Genomic DNA, 18085 nt, shown 5'->3' on the forward strand with positions numbered 1-18085 from the left:
AAGAATAACAGGGTAATGGAAAACCACTGGACAATTTAATACAGAAGGCGACACAGTTTGGCTTGCATTTTTTATGATTTCTCATTTTTTATGAGATGACTGGCTGCTATGTGAGAGAGAGATTATCGAAGGAGAGGCACAGAAACCAAGAGAGCACTTAGGGGCTGGTGTAACCATCCTGCACCACAGTGGAGCTCTGAGTACTAAAGGACCTGTGGAATGTCCCTTCCTCTCTATCCTGCTACTGGGGGGGAAATGCAGTCAACTGTCCTCAAAGCCCCTGTGTCCACTTGAAGAAATACACCTTAATTTAGGCCTTCACAGAGTAATATTGCCCAGCATATCTATCTTTTTTTCCTCTTATTGGGTTAAGGGGACGAAGATTAAAATAAAATTTTCCTACATGTCCTTTGGTACATAGAAATATGGTGACTTTGAGACTCTCATTTCCTTCCTTAATCATCCAGTGTCTTGACCTAAAGCAATTGGTCAGAATTAGCAAAAGTCCAGTGTGATACCACAGTGAGCTTTGGTAGCAGTTGGATGACACCAGCTGATTAACATCAGTTATCTTTGTTCATGTTTCAGATATTTTGGCAATCTCTAGCCTTCCGAGATTAAACACAAAGAAAATGCTATATGATTCCTGTCTTCCAGTTCGGACCCAGAATGTGCACAGATGCCTTAGCTAGTGCCCACCCCCACCCCCTAGCTACTCCTGACTTGTGACAATGCTAAGTGACAAAGTTTGCCTTTCTTGTTTCTAAGATAGTCCTTTTAAATCCTTTACATGTCAGTTTCTGGTCTTGCAAGCCCTGAGCATGACATCACGTTTAATTTTCTGAGACCACCAGTTTTTCCATACTTTTTCTTTTCAATAAAGGTGACTCACGCAATACATAACTAAACAAAGTTCATATTTATACTGTTGCTGTTTCATGTAAGTTTTAAAATCAGAAACAACTACTTCTCAAGCCCTCTCTCCAAATCTTGTTTCTAACACATAGTCATCATTGGGTGCCTGGGTGGCTCAGCTGGGTGTCCGACTTTGACTCAAGTCATGATCTCATGGTCCGTGAGTTCAAGCCCTGCATAGGGCTCTGTGTTGATAGCTCAGAGCCTAGAGCCTGCTTCAGATTCTGTGTCTCCCTCACTCTCTGCCCCTCCCCTGCTCACACACACACTCTCTCTCTCTCTCAAAAATAAACAAACACAAATTTAAAAAAATTTTAATAGTCATCATCAATAACCTCTTCCTCTGAGAAGGTTGTAAGAAGTATCACTTTGCACATTATTGGCTCCTTCAAAATAAAGCATTCATTGCACACCCACTACTTGCCAGGCTTGTGCCATGTGCCCTCAGGAAATTCACAATCTAATGCACTTTCAACCATGGTGCTCTAATCAATTAAGAACTTAGTAAATGACGTTTGGTCATGATAGTTATTTTCTTTCAACTCGGTTGGGTAGAAGTTATAACAAACAGCCTAGGTAAACTACGTGTAGTAAACAACAAGGAGAGAGGCCAGGAGTACAGAAGATCTAGCAACACACAACTTATTTCCACCTTCATTGATTTCCCCAAAACCTCTTTTAACGTTTGCAGCTAAGAGGAGAACAAGCATTTTGAGACCTCAACCCTAATAACCACTTTTCCATGAACTGATAAGACAAAGGACTCAGTTTCCCCAAGAGTTCGTCAATAAAGGCAAAGAGTGGCTTTCTCTCCCTTATTCCTCTGAGAGCTTGGAAGAATCGTCTTGTTTCTTGCGCATTATGTTCCAGAAGCTGTCACTTATAAACAGAGGTAATAGGATTGGTAGTAAGCTGGGCTGAGGAGGGGAGGGAAGAGAGAAGGCAGGGAGAGAGAAAAGATGGTTAAATAAAGAAGGGGGGGGAAAGAAACGGAGATGAGAGATTATTAGAAAAGAAGTAATGATGGGGTGCCTGGATGGCTCAGTCAGGTAAGCGTCCAACTTTGGCTCAGGTCATGATCTCACGGTTCGTGGGTTTTAGCCCCGTGTCAGGCTCTGTGCTGGCAGCGTGGAGCCTGGAGCCTGGAGCCTGCTTCAGATTCTGTCTCCCTCTCTCTCTCCGCCCCTCCCCTGCTGGCACTCTGTCTCTTCCTCTTAAAAATAAGTAAAGATTAAAAAAAAAAATTTTTTTTAAAAGAAAAGAAGTGATGAAAGGTGCCTGGGTGGCTCAGTAGGTTCAGCATCCAACTTCAGCCCAGGTCATGATCTGGGAGTTTGAGTCCCATGTTAGGCTCTGTACTGACAGCTCAGAGCCTGGAGCCTGCTTCAGATTCTGTGTCTCCCTCTCTCTCTGCCCCTCCCCTGCTCGTGCTCTCTCTGTTTCTCTCTCAAAAATAAATAACATTTAAAAAAAATTAAAAAGAGACAGAAGAAAAGAAGTGATGAGTTTAGGATCACCGTATCCCAAACCAGAAGTGCAAACTCATTTCTCCCACCGTCCCTTAAATCATCAAGAGACTGAGACAAAGTGGCAGAGGTGGGACCAGAACCAGGCTCTTCTGATTCTCAGAGCCTTTTTTCTTCCACATTTACTTTATTACATGGTGATTTTGAGGATCTTGAGAAACTCTGCCTCCGTGCGTGTCTGTGACATAGCACCTTACGTTGTGTATAGCCAGGGTAGAGAGCCTTGTAAAGCACTGTGGCTTGGTCTTAGTTTAGAATCCCGTTCAGTTTCAGTGCCCTCAACCCATGGGGTTTCTCCCTGCTAGCTGCTGGTGGGATGCAGGTGGTCATTGGAAGGAGAGACATCTAAAAGCAAATGAAAGAATGATTTTCAGTCGCTCGGGGTCAATGGCACAGGAACCAATCTGATAGTGGCAGCTCCTTGCTGAGGACCTGGAATCCAAAAGGTGAAGATCTCCGGAAAATGCCTGGCAGAGAGCATTCTATAAATTTTCGATAAATGAGTAAATAATCCTGCCCTCTGCTCCGTGTCTTACAACACAGTCCTGAGCACAGGGGAGAGGCTTGAACACACAAAAGGAGAAGGAAAACATTTTAAAGGTAGAAAATAAAATCATAATGCATCGGTTCCTCTGTTGCCTAGGCGTTCAGTTCAAAGGAGATCTATTTAACAGCCAGGAATGCCCCTCCTGAAACTGTTATTTAAATACCAAGAACTGATACTTCAGCACTGAGTGGGTGAGTGAGGTGAGGCGTGGGGCACCTGTGAAGTAACGAACAGTAAACACATTAAGTCAGAGACAAACAGAAGTAGGGGCCTGTTCCACCAGCCCTGGAGGCAGGGAGAGCTGAAGACCATGGGGAGCTAATGACACCAGGATAATTTGGTCCTGGACTTGGTGGAGAAGAGGAGGAGCCAGTAAGAGGATCCTTGATTCCAGGTGGGGATGCGGCAAAGGAAGGTCTGCCAGCCCCACCTCTGGACTGCAGTCTTGACACTGACCTGAGCACACACGAGCCCTGCTGAGGTCTCTAACACCCTGATTCACGTGTGGGGAGGAGAGTGGAGGCTTAACCGAGGAGAAAAGGCAAGGAGTCCCAATTTGTTTTTATACTAAGAGGCAAATATTCAGACATTCAAGCAAATAGTAAGAAAAGAAACCAAATTTTCAGTACATGAGATATCCAAAACCTCATTTCTGACCCCTTTAAAACCAGCAGTGTTTAGGGGCACCTGGGTAGTTCAGTAGGTTGAGTATCGGACTTCAGCTCAGGTCGTGACCTCGTGGTTGGTGAGTTCCAGCACCACATCGGGCTCGTTGCTGTCAGCACAAAGTCCGCTTTAGATCCTCTGTCCCCCTCTCTCTCTGCCCTTCCCCTGCTTGCACTCTCCCTCTCTCTCTCTCTCAAAATAAATAATAAACTGGGGCACCTGGGTGGCTCAGTCGGTTAAGCGTCCGACTTCAGCTCAGGTCATGATCTCGCGGTCCGTGAGTTCGAGCCCCGCGTCGGGCTCTGGGCTGATGGCTCAGAGCCTGGAGCCTGTTTCAGATTCTGTGTCTCCCTCTCTCTGACCCTCCCCCATTCATGCTCTGTCTCTCTCTGTCTCAAAAATAAATAAACGTTTAAAAAAATTTTTTTTAATAAATAAATAAATAATAAACTTAAAGAAACAGTGGGTTGTATCCAATGGAGACAGGGATTAGCTGTACATCCTTAGCACTTACACCTATAAGACTACCTGCTCTAAGAGTCCTCTTGTCATCTCTTCTAAGATAATAAGTTCCTTGAGGGCAGGACCCAGATCTATTTCATCTCTGTATCTTTCAGCACGGAGCACAGTGGTTTGCACTGTTGAAAGGCTTATCATGGAGGAAGGCTATCCCCACAGGCTTTCCCAGAGGTCTTTCCTCTCTCCCCACACACTCCATATTTTATTCCAAAGCCATATTAACCTTTGTAATATACAATTCTGAGTATGTCCTATTTGTACTCAAAACTGTCCATGGTTCCCTAGTGCATACAGTTTATCAAGTCCACTGTCACTGGCTGATGGGCATGGCCAATCTACCATGCCAGCCTTGTCTCACCCCTTCCCCTTTAAACCCCGTCTGCTTTACAGCCCTCTGCCAGCAACTATTCCCTAATTCCCAAACACTCTCCATGCTCTCCAGTTCTGTACCTCTACTCACGCCTTCCTTCCGCCTGGGAAACGGCAGCAGAAAGACCAGACGAGGAGTCTGGACACTTGTTAAATCCCACCATTAGCTGTGTGACCTATGGCAATTTGGGGTTTTTGTTTTTCCCGCCGAGTCTCATTTCTTCATCTTCAGAATTAGAGATCATACTAATAACCTTGCAGAGTTGTTGTGGAGAGGCATAAAATTAGATGCCCTCTGCGAAAGCGCCAGGTACTGTAGCTGCTCCATCAGTGTTTGTCCCTCCTCTTTACGATCCTTCTGGCCTGAGCACACACTGGCGAGAGAAGAGCCTCTCCCTGCACCGAACCTGAGCAAGTAGGTAGGGGAGGGTCCAGCCCCAGGTTAGCCACGTGGAGGCAGACAGCCCGTGGATGACACAGCCACCTGTCCTCAGACTCAGACCTGGAGTCAGAGAGGTAGAAAATCCTGGCAGATTATCCAGCCAATCTTCTGTTTCAGAGATAAGGAAACTGAAACCCAGCGAGGAACCAAGGCTGGGCTCCTGCCTTCTGTGCATTACTCTGCCCCATGCCGGGAATAAGAGCTAATGCTCACAGGAATGCCTCAGGCTGAGGCTGGAACCGGAATCACAGACTAAAGAGCTTCCTTCAGAAGCGTCCACTCCACCGCCTTGCTTCAGACAGGCCTGATGCATCTACTACTCACTCAGTGCCTATGGGGCTCCTACAAAATGTTAGCTCCACACCGACAAGAAGGATAGTAAAATGTCTGAGATGGACACCATCCCACCCTTAAGATTCACAACCCAGCCAGGGAGGTGTCATGTGTTTAAACAGCTGCCATGCAGCATGGGAACTGCGTCCACCCCACCGCAGGAACACCGAAGGACTGGGCCAAGCTCCCTGGTAGAGCAGAAAACACTTTCCAAAGCAGACAGATGAGTTAGGCCTTGAAGGATATGCAGGCCAAGTACCCGGGTGTTGGGAAGGACATTCTCCTTTGGTCATTGATTTTTGCTGTGCAAACAATTACAATAGCAGATGCTGGGGGGTGGGGCCACACACCGGAGTCTGCCGGTGACGATCTGCTCCATGAAAGGCAGCCAGGAACTCTCTCAGGATGCGCCAGGCCCCGGAACATTTTTGAGCCAAATACCTGCTGTCGTTCCTAATGTATTTGTTTTACAAAGGTTACTTCCAAGGGTCCCTCATCACCTCCTTTATTAGCGAGACTGAAGAGGGCCTAGATGAAATAAATCAGAACCTCAGATATGGGAGTTTTCATCCAGAAAAAAAAAAAAAGGCAAACACAAATGGGAAACCTCTTAAGTGAGAAATAAGTGAGTAACCTCTCAAAAGAAAAGGTATTGGTGCACAGTGGGCTGGTTGGCTCCCTCCAGGAAGAAGACAAGACCGAGTTAGAGGGACACCTGGGCAGCTCGGTTGAGCATCGGACTTCAGCTCAGGCCATGATCTCATGGTTCATGAGTTCAAGCCCCACATCAGGTTCACTGCTTGTTGGTGTGGAGCCCACTTCACATGTGCAGGTGGGAAGGGATTTATTTCAGGGTATGAAGTGGCTTACAGAATCGTTGGAAGGGCTGAAGAAATGGGCTGTAAGTAGAGCTGTCGGTGGAGCCTCGGGAAGCACCCTGTCCCCACCTCTCTCTCTCTGCCCTTTCCCCACTTGCGCTCTCACACTGAAAAATAAATAAATCTTAAAAAAAAAAAAAAAAAAAGACTGAGCTAGGAATCCAAGAGATTTGTTGGAGATGAGGCCTGCGAAGAGAAAGAAGACAGGAGGCAGGAGGGAAAGACCTCAGACCATGATAGAGGCCTGACACCTATGAAAGGTAAAGGGCAGAAAGGAGGATTGGCAGGAAGTTCAGGTGCAAAGATTGCCTCTAGAGGTGAAACCATTGGCCCCTGGGCCTCCCTGAGCTCAGTGTTGGCGAGGGCTACCTGGGTAGTGCTAGATCAGTCCCAAAACCAAAGCAGATCCCCAGGGAACTGCTGCTGACAGCAGGCCTTGCTGTGGGTTCTCGCTTAAAGAAAGATCTCAGCCACACGTCTCCATGGCTGCTGTATACATACATGCATCCTCCTGGAGTACGAGAATTTGGAGGAGAATTTACTGTGCTGGTACTTAGAGACTTGTTCTAGGAATGTGGGAAGTAGATCCTGATCTTAAGATAACAGAGTAATTGTAGGCTCTGTTTGTTGGTTAATTATTGGTGTCTGGCAGGGAAAACTCAATCACTAGTGTTTAGGACTGGCCTGGGTTGGGAGTACAGCTTTGGTCCTGGAACTCTTGGCTCCCTAGGAACCAAATTCTTTGCTTGAGCAAGCTGCTCAACTGTCTGATCACCAAATGAAAAGAAGTAAAATGGAAAGAGTCAATGCTCTCAGCCAGGTAGACACAATGGAGGAGGCCAAGAGGAATAATCTACTAGATTTTACAACCATAAATACAGGATTCCATTGGTCTTTTCTCCCGGTGAATAGCCAGCTGTCCTAGTAGCTGGCACATGGAGGCCCTTAATATATATATGGGATGAATGAATGAATGAATGAATGAACAGATGAATGTCACCTCCCTGTGTTTAGCTTCACAGACATACTCCTTTGATTTTGTTTTCTGTATTTGTACATACCATGCTGTAGCGGCTGGGGTTAAACTTTCTAACAAGTGTAGGTGGGAAGGGATTTATTTCAGGGTATGAAATAGCTTACAGAATCGTTGGAAGGGCTGAAGAAATGGACTCTTCGGTTGAGCTGTCAGTGGGGGACTCAGGAAGCACACTGAAGAACCAGCCCATCCAGGGGGCTGCTTCCTCTTCAACCACCTTGCCGCCTCCACTGGCACCACACTGCCACGGCGGCCCTCTGGAAGCTGCCAACATCTGGAATCTTCCACCGCTGCCAGCTCTGGATCACACCACAACTGCTGCGATACCAGTGAATGCCCCATACTGCCCCCTCGCCACCCAAGAAAGTGATAAATGGACTCTGGAAAGGCTAAATGCCTCCACGTGCTTTTTGGACCTCACAAGCAGCAAAAGGATGGACCCTGCCCCATGTCTCTCTTCCAAATCGACAAGAGTGCCACATGTTGGTCAAGTTTGAATCGGAAGCCTAGCTTCCGAGGAGTTGACAAAATGTTTAATTCCAGCCTCTGCAGGATAGAGGCAAGTACTCTCAAAGCGAGGGAGGAAACCACAGAGAAGGTCCCGTTCTCTATTCTGTGTCAGTCACAACCTAGGCACCCTCAGGCCAATCTTTGGGTTGCATCCTCACTTGTGAAAAGGTTTAAAACAACTTGAGTGCATTTTCTATAGAGATAAAAGAGCAGGAATCATCGATCATTAGTTGTCCTCCACAAAGGGACATCGTCTATAGGCTTTGGCTGCCTGTACACTCCACCCCATTCGGAATGTCACGTGGCCGCTGAGGTCACTTTGTAATTGTGACTTTTGTGAGGTCAAACACTTAACAAGCCTAAGTACTCCGTAGCAACACCAAACCGCAACTTCTAGGTTTGGCCTTTGGTGTTCTTATAACTTCTGTATCTCCATGTAGAAGGTTCTGGTATTATCATTATAACCTTGTTGCCATTACTCAGGAAAAACACCTGCTGCATGTCAAGCACTGTTTATATATGTAAGAGGCATGTTGAATAAGTACGACTCGTGATGTACTCAGAATGTACTCAGTACTGTTTTTGTCCCCTAAAAAACCTTAATGTTTTTTTCAGTGTGTTAACCTCCCTTGCCCTTGGATAAAAAAAAAAAAACCTGGCAGGTGTTTTGGCTTTTTTGCTCACTTCTAGGTAATAGCACAGTATTGGAGTCACTTTAGGCACAAAGACATTCTCATTTTCATCAAAATAAGGTCTAGTCTCATGTAATGGTCAAGAGGCTGAACCCCACTTAGTATTGAATCCTCTCTCCATGGGCCAGCCACAGTCTGGAAGCCCACAGTGGAGCAAGAGGCTTGATATCAGCTTTCCTCTTCCTACCACAATCTTCCCCACTGTCAGATCTAAAGGAGAAAAGGAGGAAAGGAGTGAGGAGAGGTTAGGGCACAGGACCATACTTGATGGATGGCTCTGTGCTTCCTGGGCCTGGCATATGGTTCATGTTGGTATCCTTGGGTAGGAGAACTCTTTCTCTCTTTTGTAGTGTTGCATGGGTCCTCTCCTAGACTCACCTCTCCTGCAGACCCTTTTGACCTGGAAAACATACTTCTATTCTTGGTGGCCTCTTCCAACTCCTTCCTCATCCCCTGGGCATTAAGCGGTGTACCTCTGGCTCTTTTCTATGGGGTTTCTCCTCTCTTCTCTGAGACAGGACCACTCTTATTGGATGGTACCCAGCCTCACATCTCTCCCAGGTAGCCTTTGTCTAGCCCACAGGAAATGCATCCCTGCCCTGAAAAGACCTTGATCTGCCTGAGGGGCTGAGGGACATGAAACACGTCCTCAGAGTCGCTTCTTCTGTAAATCTGCAGAGGGTATGGAAGTGGTAGGCTTTGTTTCACACTTTCATTGGTAGGTCCCTGACCCTTTATACAGTGAGTTCCTCAACAATAGAAATCCTGCTTGCATTGTTCTCCCCCGTCACTAGCCATTCCCTCCACATCCTTCAAAATCCAGCTCATTCTTTATTCCTTTCGTAAAGTATGAAGTCTTTTTAGATCTTTCTGACTGGCTAATGTTTCTCAATCTTTCACGTTTATCAACCTTTCACAGGCCCTCCATGTTTGCCTTATCCATGAAGCCCTGATCTACCTGAATGCCCCCATCAACACAATTAGCTCCCTCCTTGGAGCTCCCTTAGGACATTTACATAAATCCATTGCTACATTTTGTGTTGCTTTCTCCCCTAGCTCTTTGCCTTACATAGTAGCCTAAGAACTCTTCAAGAACAGCACCTATGTCTTAGCCAATCGATGCCTCTAAGTCAACTCATACCATACCACACTTAGTCAGCTCCTACCTCTAGCATCATACTCAGCCCATCAAAGGCAATCAATTCATTTATCCAACATGTGCTTATTTTTTTTAATATAAGTTATTGTCAAGTTGGCTAACATACAGTGCACACAGTGTGCTCTTGGTTTCAGGGGTAGATTCCCATGATTCATCTCTTACATACAACACCCAGTGCTCATCCCAACAAGTGCCCTCCTCAATGCCCATCACTCATTTTCTCCCCCTCTCCTGCACTCCCCTTCTACCAACCCTGTTTGTTCTCTGTATTTAAGAGACTCTTATGGTTTGCCTCCTTCCCTCTCTGTTTGTAACTATTTTTTCCTCTTCCCCTCCCCCATGGTCTTCTGTTAAGCTTCTCAAGTTCCACGTATGAGTGAAAACATATGATATCTGTCTTTCTCTGACTGACTTATTTCACTTAGCATAATACCCTCCAGTTCCATCCACGTTGCTGCAAACGGCAGGATTTCATTCTTTGTCATTGCCAAGTAGTATTCCATTGTATATATAAACCACATCTTCTTTATCCACTCATCAGTTGATGGACATCTGGGCTATTTCCATAATTTGGCTATTGTTGATAGTCCTGCTATAAACATTGGGTACGTGTGCCCCTATGAATCAACACTCCTGTATCCTTTGGATAAATTCCTGGTAGTGCTATTGCTGGGTCGTAGGGTAGTTCTATTTTTAATTTTTTGAGGAACCTCCACACTGTTTTCCAGAGTGGCTGCACCAGTTTGCATTCCCACCAGCAGTGCAAGAGGCTTCCCGTTTCTCCACATCCTCACCAGTATCTGTTGTTTCCTAAGTTGTTAATTTTAGCCACTCTGACTGGTGTGAGGTGGTATCTCAATGTGGTTTTGATTTGTATTTATCCACCATGGGCTTACTGAGCAACTACTATGAACACTGAGGTCACCATGGTGAACCATGGTGAAGGCATTTGCCTTCATGGTACTTGAAGGAAACCAAGAGCATTGGTGGCATGTCACAGAATTTCCCTTGCTGAGGTCCTGGTCTGTGCTGGGCCCCTTGCAGGTGCATCCCCATAAATAGGTTCAGTGGGATTCTCCACTACTTCACATGGAGGTCCAGCACACTTCGAAACACTTGCCACAAATATCTCTGGAGAAGTCTGACCTATTCCAGAAATGTGGATTCACCCATTCAGTGGCACAGTTTATTCAAAAGAAAGCCTGTGAGTGACCTGAAAGTCTAATATTGGGGAATGTTTTATACTTCATGAGAAAAGTTATGCTCCACAGAGGGGTGTGCCCCTCCCCTTGAGTCACCCAACCACGCACCCAACCCAGGCTTCCCCAGCAATGACACTGGTCTGTGAATGCAGAAAGGGGAAAAAAAAAGGCTCACATAGCAAATGTTCTTGCCTTCGCTTCTAATAAACGAGTATGGCTTCTTGAGTTTCTAGATCATGGGACTATTTGTTTTGTTGTACTTCTTTATGTGAGGTGGAGAAGGAGTGTAACCATAAGGCAGATCATACCTGAACATTGGAAGTGAAAAATACCTGAGTCTGAATCTATAGTGATAACAAATTCTGTGCAGCAAGCACACTGGCAGCAACAGCCTTCTCATAGAGGGTGACCTAAGGGCAATGGGGCCTAGGAAGGACCTTCTATCCAAAACACATTTCTTCCCTCACTCTACAACACGAAGCAAGAAATTCTCACCATGGCACTCTGGCTAAAATAAGATGTTTCTAGACACTCCATGTTTAGATAGCCATGAAGGGCAGTGGACGTCAGAAACTCCAATGATAGTTATTGACAATAGATTCCTGGACCCTAAATATTTTCATTCAGAGAGCTTTCAGAATGCAAAACACTGTAGAATTTTCTATAGCTTTTTCTATACTTGTTATAGAATTTACTCTGTATAGATTCAATCCGTCAAATGTCTGTGCCTGATCTCAAAGGACACAGGATCGCGGAGACCTGACAAAGGAAAAGTTGACAGACCATGTCCAGACTTTGGGATCGACACAGAGGAGAGCAGTCCCGGGGAGGCAAAGCTGTGGGAGCCCAGGAGCTGAAGGAACCCCTCACAGAAGACAAGCTCCACATCATATCAATGCCTAGGCTGCTGGTCACTGGAAGGGAAGGGAGGCAGCAGGCTGGTGTTCAACATAGAGTTATAGATAGCAAAGGCACATGGGAAATTTTTCTTTTAAAATCTTCCTACTTTCTCAGAAGCCTTCCTCGCTAGGACTCCTCTGTCCTGCACAGCCCTTTCTTATAAAAGAGGGTGTCAGTACCACAAAACCAAATTGTGAGTCAGCTAAGCTGCCAGCTTCCTGGAGGCAATCACCGAGCACGAGACTGGCTCAGATTGGACAGAACTGGCTTTTCCAGGTGTCTTGACTCAACCAGCTGATCCAGAATGTCCTTGCAGAGATGAAGTGTCCCTTCAGCAAACACCATTGGTCTCCTCCTGGCATTTGGAGCTGGGATTTGCTTTACAACCCTGACAGTAGAGACCAGGAATAGAAATGAGACATTCTCAGAGCCACCAGGCCCAGCAGGAGCACTGCTCCACCTACAAGAGACTGCTGCAAAAGAAAAAAAAAAATAGGCTAAGATGATGCTGAATCTGCAAATGTATAGGCAAATTTTAAGCCTGAAACTCTGCCCTAGTGGCTCTCCCTTGTGGACCCACTACTCCTGTTTCATAGGCCTCATTATTCCACACTCCATCCTCTGCCCCCAGTAGATGCCATGGAGAGTCCAAATTCCCTGCATTTGCTCCCCCTGTTCCCCTTGTCTGGAATGATTCGCCTTTTTGTCTCTCCATCTCGCAGCTTCTAGGATGCAGGTCTAATTTTCAACCTTCTAACAAGGTATTGTTGAGAACTCCAAACTCCAAAAATCCTAACTAAACTGTAGTTCCAAAGTCTGGGACAAAACAAAAGTTTCTAAGGAGATTTTTCATATTTACCATTGCCCTCCTCAGACTGTCTGAATCTGAAATTTGGGGAGTGAGGCTAGAAAATATGTCTTTGGTTTGGGTTTGGGTTTTATTTGTTTTTTAAATGTTCTCATACATCCTCATGTAAGGGTCATTCGACTATAAAGAAACATGTCGTGGGGTGCCTGGGTGGCTCTGTCAGTTAAGCGTCCAACTTCAGCTCAGGTCATGATCTCACAGTTTGTGAGTTCAAGCCCCACATCGGGCTCTGTGCTGACAGGTCAGAGCCTGGAACCTGCTTCAGATTCTGTGTCTTCCTCTCTCTCTCTGCCTCTCTCCCACCTGGTCTCTCTTGCTCTCTCTCTCTCTCTCTCTCTCTCTCAAAAATAAACATAAAACTTTTTTTGAAGAAACATGCATACTTGATACATACTATCACATTATTTTTCAATTGTTTTGAGTTTGTTATTTTGTTTTTTTCCACCAACCCATCAGCTCCTCTGACCAGGGGCAGGGCTACACACACACACACACACAGACACACACACACACACATACACACCAGTGCAGTATTAAGTACATGGTGAAGATAAAATAAATAATTCTTGCTGGATTGCCATACCTGATGAAAAAAGAAGGAAATGGAATGTTGAGAGATTAAATTATTTATATTGCCTTCCTTTTGTTGTGACTCTATAAAGAACAATTTCCGCACATGACCTGGACCATTCTCTCAAGAACCAGTCTTAGAAGGGGAGGTTTGTGGCCAAGAGCACTGACAACACCAAATGCTGGTGGGGATGTAAATTAACAGGAATTCTCATCCATTGCTGTTGAGAATACAAAATGGTGCAGCCACTTTGGAAGACAGTTTAACAATTTCTTAAAAAACCCAACGTTCTCTTACCACATGATCCAACAATGCCACTTCTTGGTATTTACTCAAATGCATTGAAAATTTATGTCCACACAAAAGCCTGAATGGATATTATGCCAGCTTTATTCACAATTACCAAACTTGGAAGCAACCAATGTGTCCTTCAGTAGGTGAATGGATAAATAAACTGTGGTACATCCAGACAATGGAGTATTATTTAGTGCTAAAAATGAGCTGTTAGGATATGGAGGACGTTTAAATGCATATTACTAAGTGAAATAAGCCAGTCCAAAAAGGCTACGTACCATATGAGTACAACCCCATGACATTCTGGAAAAGGTGAAACCATGGAGACAGTAAGAAGATCAGTGTGGTTGCCAGGGGTGGTGGAGAGGGAGAGATGAATATATGGAGAAGAGGACATTTAGGGCAGTGAAACCACTCTGTATGATATGATAATGGGGATACATGTCATTATTAATTTTTCCAAGCCCCGAGAATGTAAAACACCAAGGCTTCACTCTAATGTAAACTATGGACTTTGGGTGATAGGTCGATGCAGCTGCATCAAGTTGAACAAATGTGGTAACAAATGTACCACTTTGGAGGATGTTGATAATAGAGAAGGCTCTGCAAGTGTGCGGGGAGGGAGTGTATGAGAAATCCCTGTGCCTTCTGCTCAGTTTTGCTGTGAACCTAAAACTGCTCTAAAAAATAAAGTCTATTTTTAAAAAGCGGGGGAGAGGGTAAGTTATCTCGGTACCATATGACAACCCATGCATTCCCGGCAAGTCTCACTCTAGTAAAAGGAGGGTTATGGTGAGGATACAGTGCTGGAATCTTTTGGAGAGGAAATTAGGTAAAGAAATGAGGAGAACTGACAAGCCATCAGAAATATTAATAATAATGATACTGGCTGTCATGCAGTGAGTGCTTCTCCTGTGCCAGGCACTGTGCTAAGCAAGTCACCTGACACCAACAGTCCTACTTTAAAGGTGAGGAAATAGAGTCCTAGAGAAGCTAGATAATCTGCCCACTCATAATTAACAGAGTCTAGATTCCAGCCCCAGCCTATCAGACCCCAGAGTTGAAGTGTTTGGGTTTTGTTTGTTTTTTTTTTTCCCATTTCTTAGTGTCCTATGGGCTCTTTCTTTCGTCTGCCTTACTCAGTGCAAGAGTTTTCTCTACCTCCTCATCTATTTGCATGGGATCCAAAATGGCTGCCTTATCTCCAGAGCTTTTATAGAGACTCTTATCTCCAGGACTCCTAATTCACTTGAGAAAATAGGACTAGCCAATGAATTGGCCGGCTTTGAGGCCAGTATCCATCCAGGATCCAATCAGCTATGGCTAGTCCACTCAGCTATGGCTGATTGGATCTTGGATGGATACCTGTCTGGTCACCCCAGAGCTACAGGTACCATAGGCAATTTGCCTGACAAGTCCACCATATTGGGACATCACTTACTATCCTTGAAACCAGAACCCTAGGGTAGGCATTGTAAACCTGCTGCTTTCCTCACATGTAGAATCAGGCTAATAATGATAGGCCCCCATGGTGTTATGAAATTTAAAGGAGATAATCTATGTGAAGTGTAGAGAATGACACAGTAGTTGCTATGAATGGTATTAATTTTTTAATGTTTATTTATCTTAGAGAGAGAGAGAGAGAGAGCAGGAAAGTGGCAGAGAGAGAGGGAGACACAGAATCTGAAGCAGGCTCCAGGCCCTGAGCTGTCAGCACAGAGGCCAAAGCGGGGCTTGAACCCAGAAGCTGAAGTCCAATGCTCAACCGACTGAGCCACCCAGGTGCCCCCTATGAATGGTATTATTATTCAAGCTGTCCCACAGGTATTCGTGCTGGTCTTCTAGTACCCTTATGTCCTTAACTTGCAACTTTGTTTGCCTGACCCACCCCTTCAGGAATATTTGTCTTAACAATTGCCAAACATAAACGTCCCTGGAAACAAATCCTTTTTTCGTGCAGGTTTGCGAACACCCCTTAGACAACGGTTAAAAAAAAAAAAATCTACTGACTAAATTTGAAGATCTAATTACCTATATCAGTCATTTGATACAGCCATCCCCTCTAGTAATTCGAAAGACCCTCTGCAAAATGGAAGGATTTTACAAGCAGAAGGAGGGTGCAGCAAGGAAGTTATTCGCAAAAGAGAAGAAAAGATGGTTTCAGGCCAGGTCATCTTTTGCGGGGAAGTGAACTGCAGGGGCCTTAAACAGATCACCTCACTCGTGCTGATCAGGAAATTTCAGATTGATTGTTTAAGGGTCCCATGTCTGGGAGAAGTCTTGGTTTGCTGTGATGGGGCAAGTAACTCCATTTTGAGCTCATTTTGAGCTCATTGTTTCTTTTCCCACACAACAGAGGTGGATGATTCCCAGTCTGAAAGCATCAGGTTTATTATTCTAAAATGACCCAAATCAATGCTAGCCGCCTTCTTTGGGAAGGTAGTTACAAAAGCAGGTCTTCAAGGAAGAAAGCTGAGTTCACAGACGTGGTAGGCAGAAATGCCCGGCAGCAAACTCTGCCCCTGAAATCACAGGTTTCGCTCCACTGACCCATTTAACAAGGAAACGATTCATTAATGACTGTGAATAACAGGGGAAAAGGATGATCAGACTGAACTTGTCCAGACAACCAAAATGACTTACCGCATTTGCACGATCTCCCTAATAATGCCACCACAGTGATCTGGGGGATTTAAATATTTCCAGATGATTGCTATGAATCTTAGCAAAATTCTTCTAGAATCAACTCAAACAGGGCTTTACATAAAATAGGCATTCAGGCTTTCGTTGACTTGTTAGAGTAAATAAAGAACAAAGAGGCAGTGCTGCATGAAGTTTCATCCAAACAAACAAGATAAGGGATTTCTCAGCCCACATTATCATCGCAATCTCCACGTTCCATGTAGGTTATTTCAAATTTCTTATTTGATATTCCCAACGATTGCCCTGCAAGCGAAGGCCACTATTACTCAGTTTTACAGGTGATAGAAATGAGGCCCAGCAACTTGCCACTACTTGCCATTGCTAGGCAGAAGAAGATAGGACAGAGCCCCGGTCCCCTGACTCATGTTGGTTCCCTGCCTCATGATATCTCTGTGGTATGTCCTGCTGAAAATTCTGGAAGGAAACTTCCAAGTGGGGAAATCAACGAACCAGTTGAGAAATAGTCAGCGTCCCTTAAAGTGTGCTCCTTCAATCTCTAATGTGCCATGACATTTCGAGACTAAGCTTAGGAATTACTGCTCACCAGATAATCTACCTTGATGTGCACCACATCTGAGATCTGAGCAATCCTACCACACAGAAACATGTACAATATATTAACCCTGTGTTCCTCAAACTTATTTGAGGAAATAAAGAAAATTCCTTTCACGTGCATTATCTATTCAGATCTCACAGAGGAATATTGTTTAGAAAATATTTTAGATTATCTTAAAAACAGCTATTCAATGACATAAGTAAATTAACTAAAAAATTGTGCCTCATTCTACCTTGCCTAATCCCTAGTTTCTTAGGCCCAAACTAATTTCTAGAAGTAACCCTAATTGTAAGGAACATTTCTGGACATGCAGCCTGCTATTAGGAAGTCTATAAGTAGAGATGAAACTTTCAAAAATTGAAATAGGCTTTAGGAGGGCAGATTAATATAAAAACAGAGTTTCTATCTCCAACCTCCTGGTTCCTTTTTTTTTCCCCTCCACCTATAGCTTTTCGTGTATCTACAGCTATGTCAGTGTTATGAGGAATAAGATATTTCTCCTTCTCTTCCTTATCTGTGGCCCTCCCCAAAGAGAACTTTCTCTAATTTGGAAGGAGAAAACTTTGGCTCCTTAGAGACCAGCATCTTATATGCAGTGTAGAAAGGTCACCCTGTGGTGGCCAGGAACACTGACCTGCAGTGGTAAGGAAAAAGGGACTGTAACTTACATGCCCTTCGAAAAACCTTATCAAGCATCAATTAACCAACCAACTGAAATTTACACATGAACAGAATAAGCCCTTTCATTATCAGACTTCTCTCGACCACCTTCTCATTAGTGGCTGCATGTTTTGCTTGGGGGAGGCAAATTATCTCAGAGACCGAATTTGCCTTTGCAGCCATTTATATAACACGGGTTCACTGTGGAAATTTTGTAAGCTAATAGCATACACGATAATGACTTTTTTTTAAAGATTTTTTTAATGTTTATTTTTGAGAGAGAAAGAGTGTGAGTGAGGGAGGGGCAGAGAGAGAGGGAGACAGAGGATCTGAAGGAGGCACAGAGCCTGATGTGGGGCTCGAACTCATGAACCATGAGATCATGACCTGAGCCAAAGTCGGACACTTAACCGACTGAGCCCCCAGGCACCCCAGGATAATGACTTTTAATAAGTCAAAAAATAATAATAGTAACACTCTAAGCCAATCACACTATTGTTCCAGGCAATGAGAGATAAAAGGAATAAAGTCCAGGGGCACCTGGGTGGCTCAGTGGGTTAAGCACCTGACTTCGGCTCAGGTCATGATCTCATGGTTTGTGAGATCCACCCCCCTGGGGCTCCTCTGCTGTCAGCATAGAGCCTGCTTCAGATCCTTTGCACCCTTCTCACTTTTCCTGTCCCCTGCTCGTGTGCTCACTCTCTCGCTCTCTCTCTCAAAAATAAAATAAACATCAAAA

The sequence above is a fragment of the Panthera pardus genome, unplaced genomic scaffold, assembly GCF_024362965.1.
Source record: "Panthera pardus isolate Hobbes unplaced genomic scaffold, ASM2436296v1 HiC_scaffold_24, whole genome shotgun sequence".
NCBI classification, from domain to species: domain Eukaryota; kingdom Metazoa; phylum Chordata; class Mammalia; order Carnivora; family Felidae; genus Panthera; species Panthera pardus.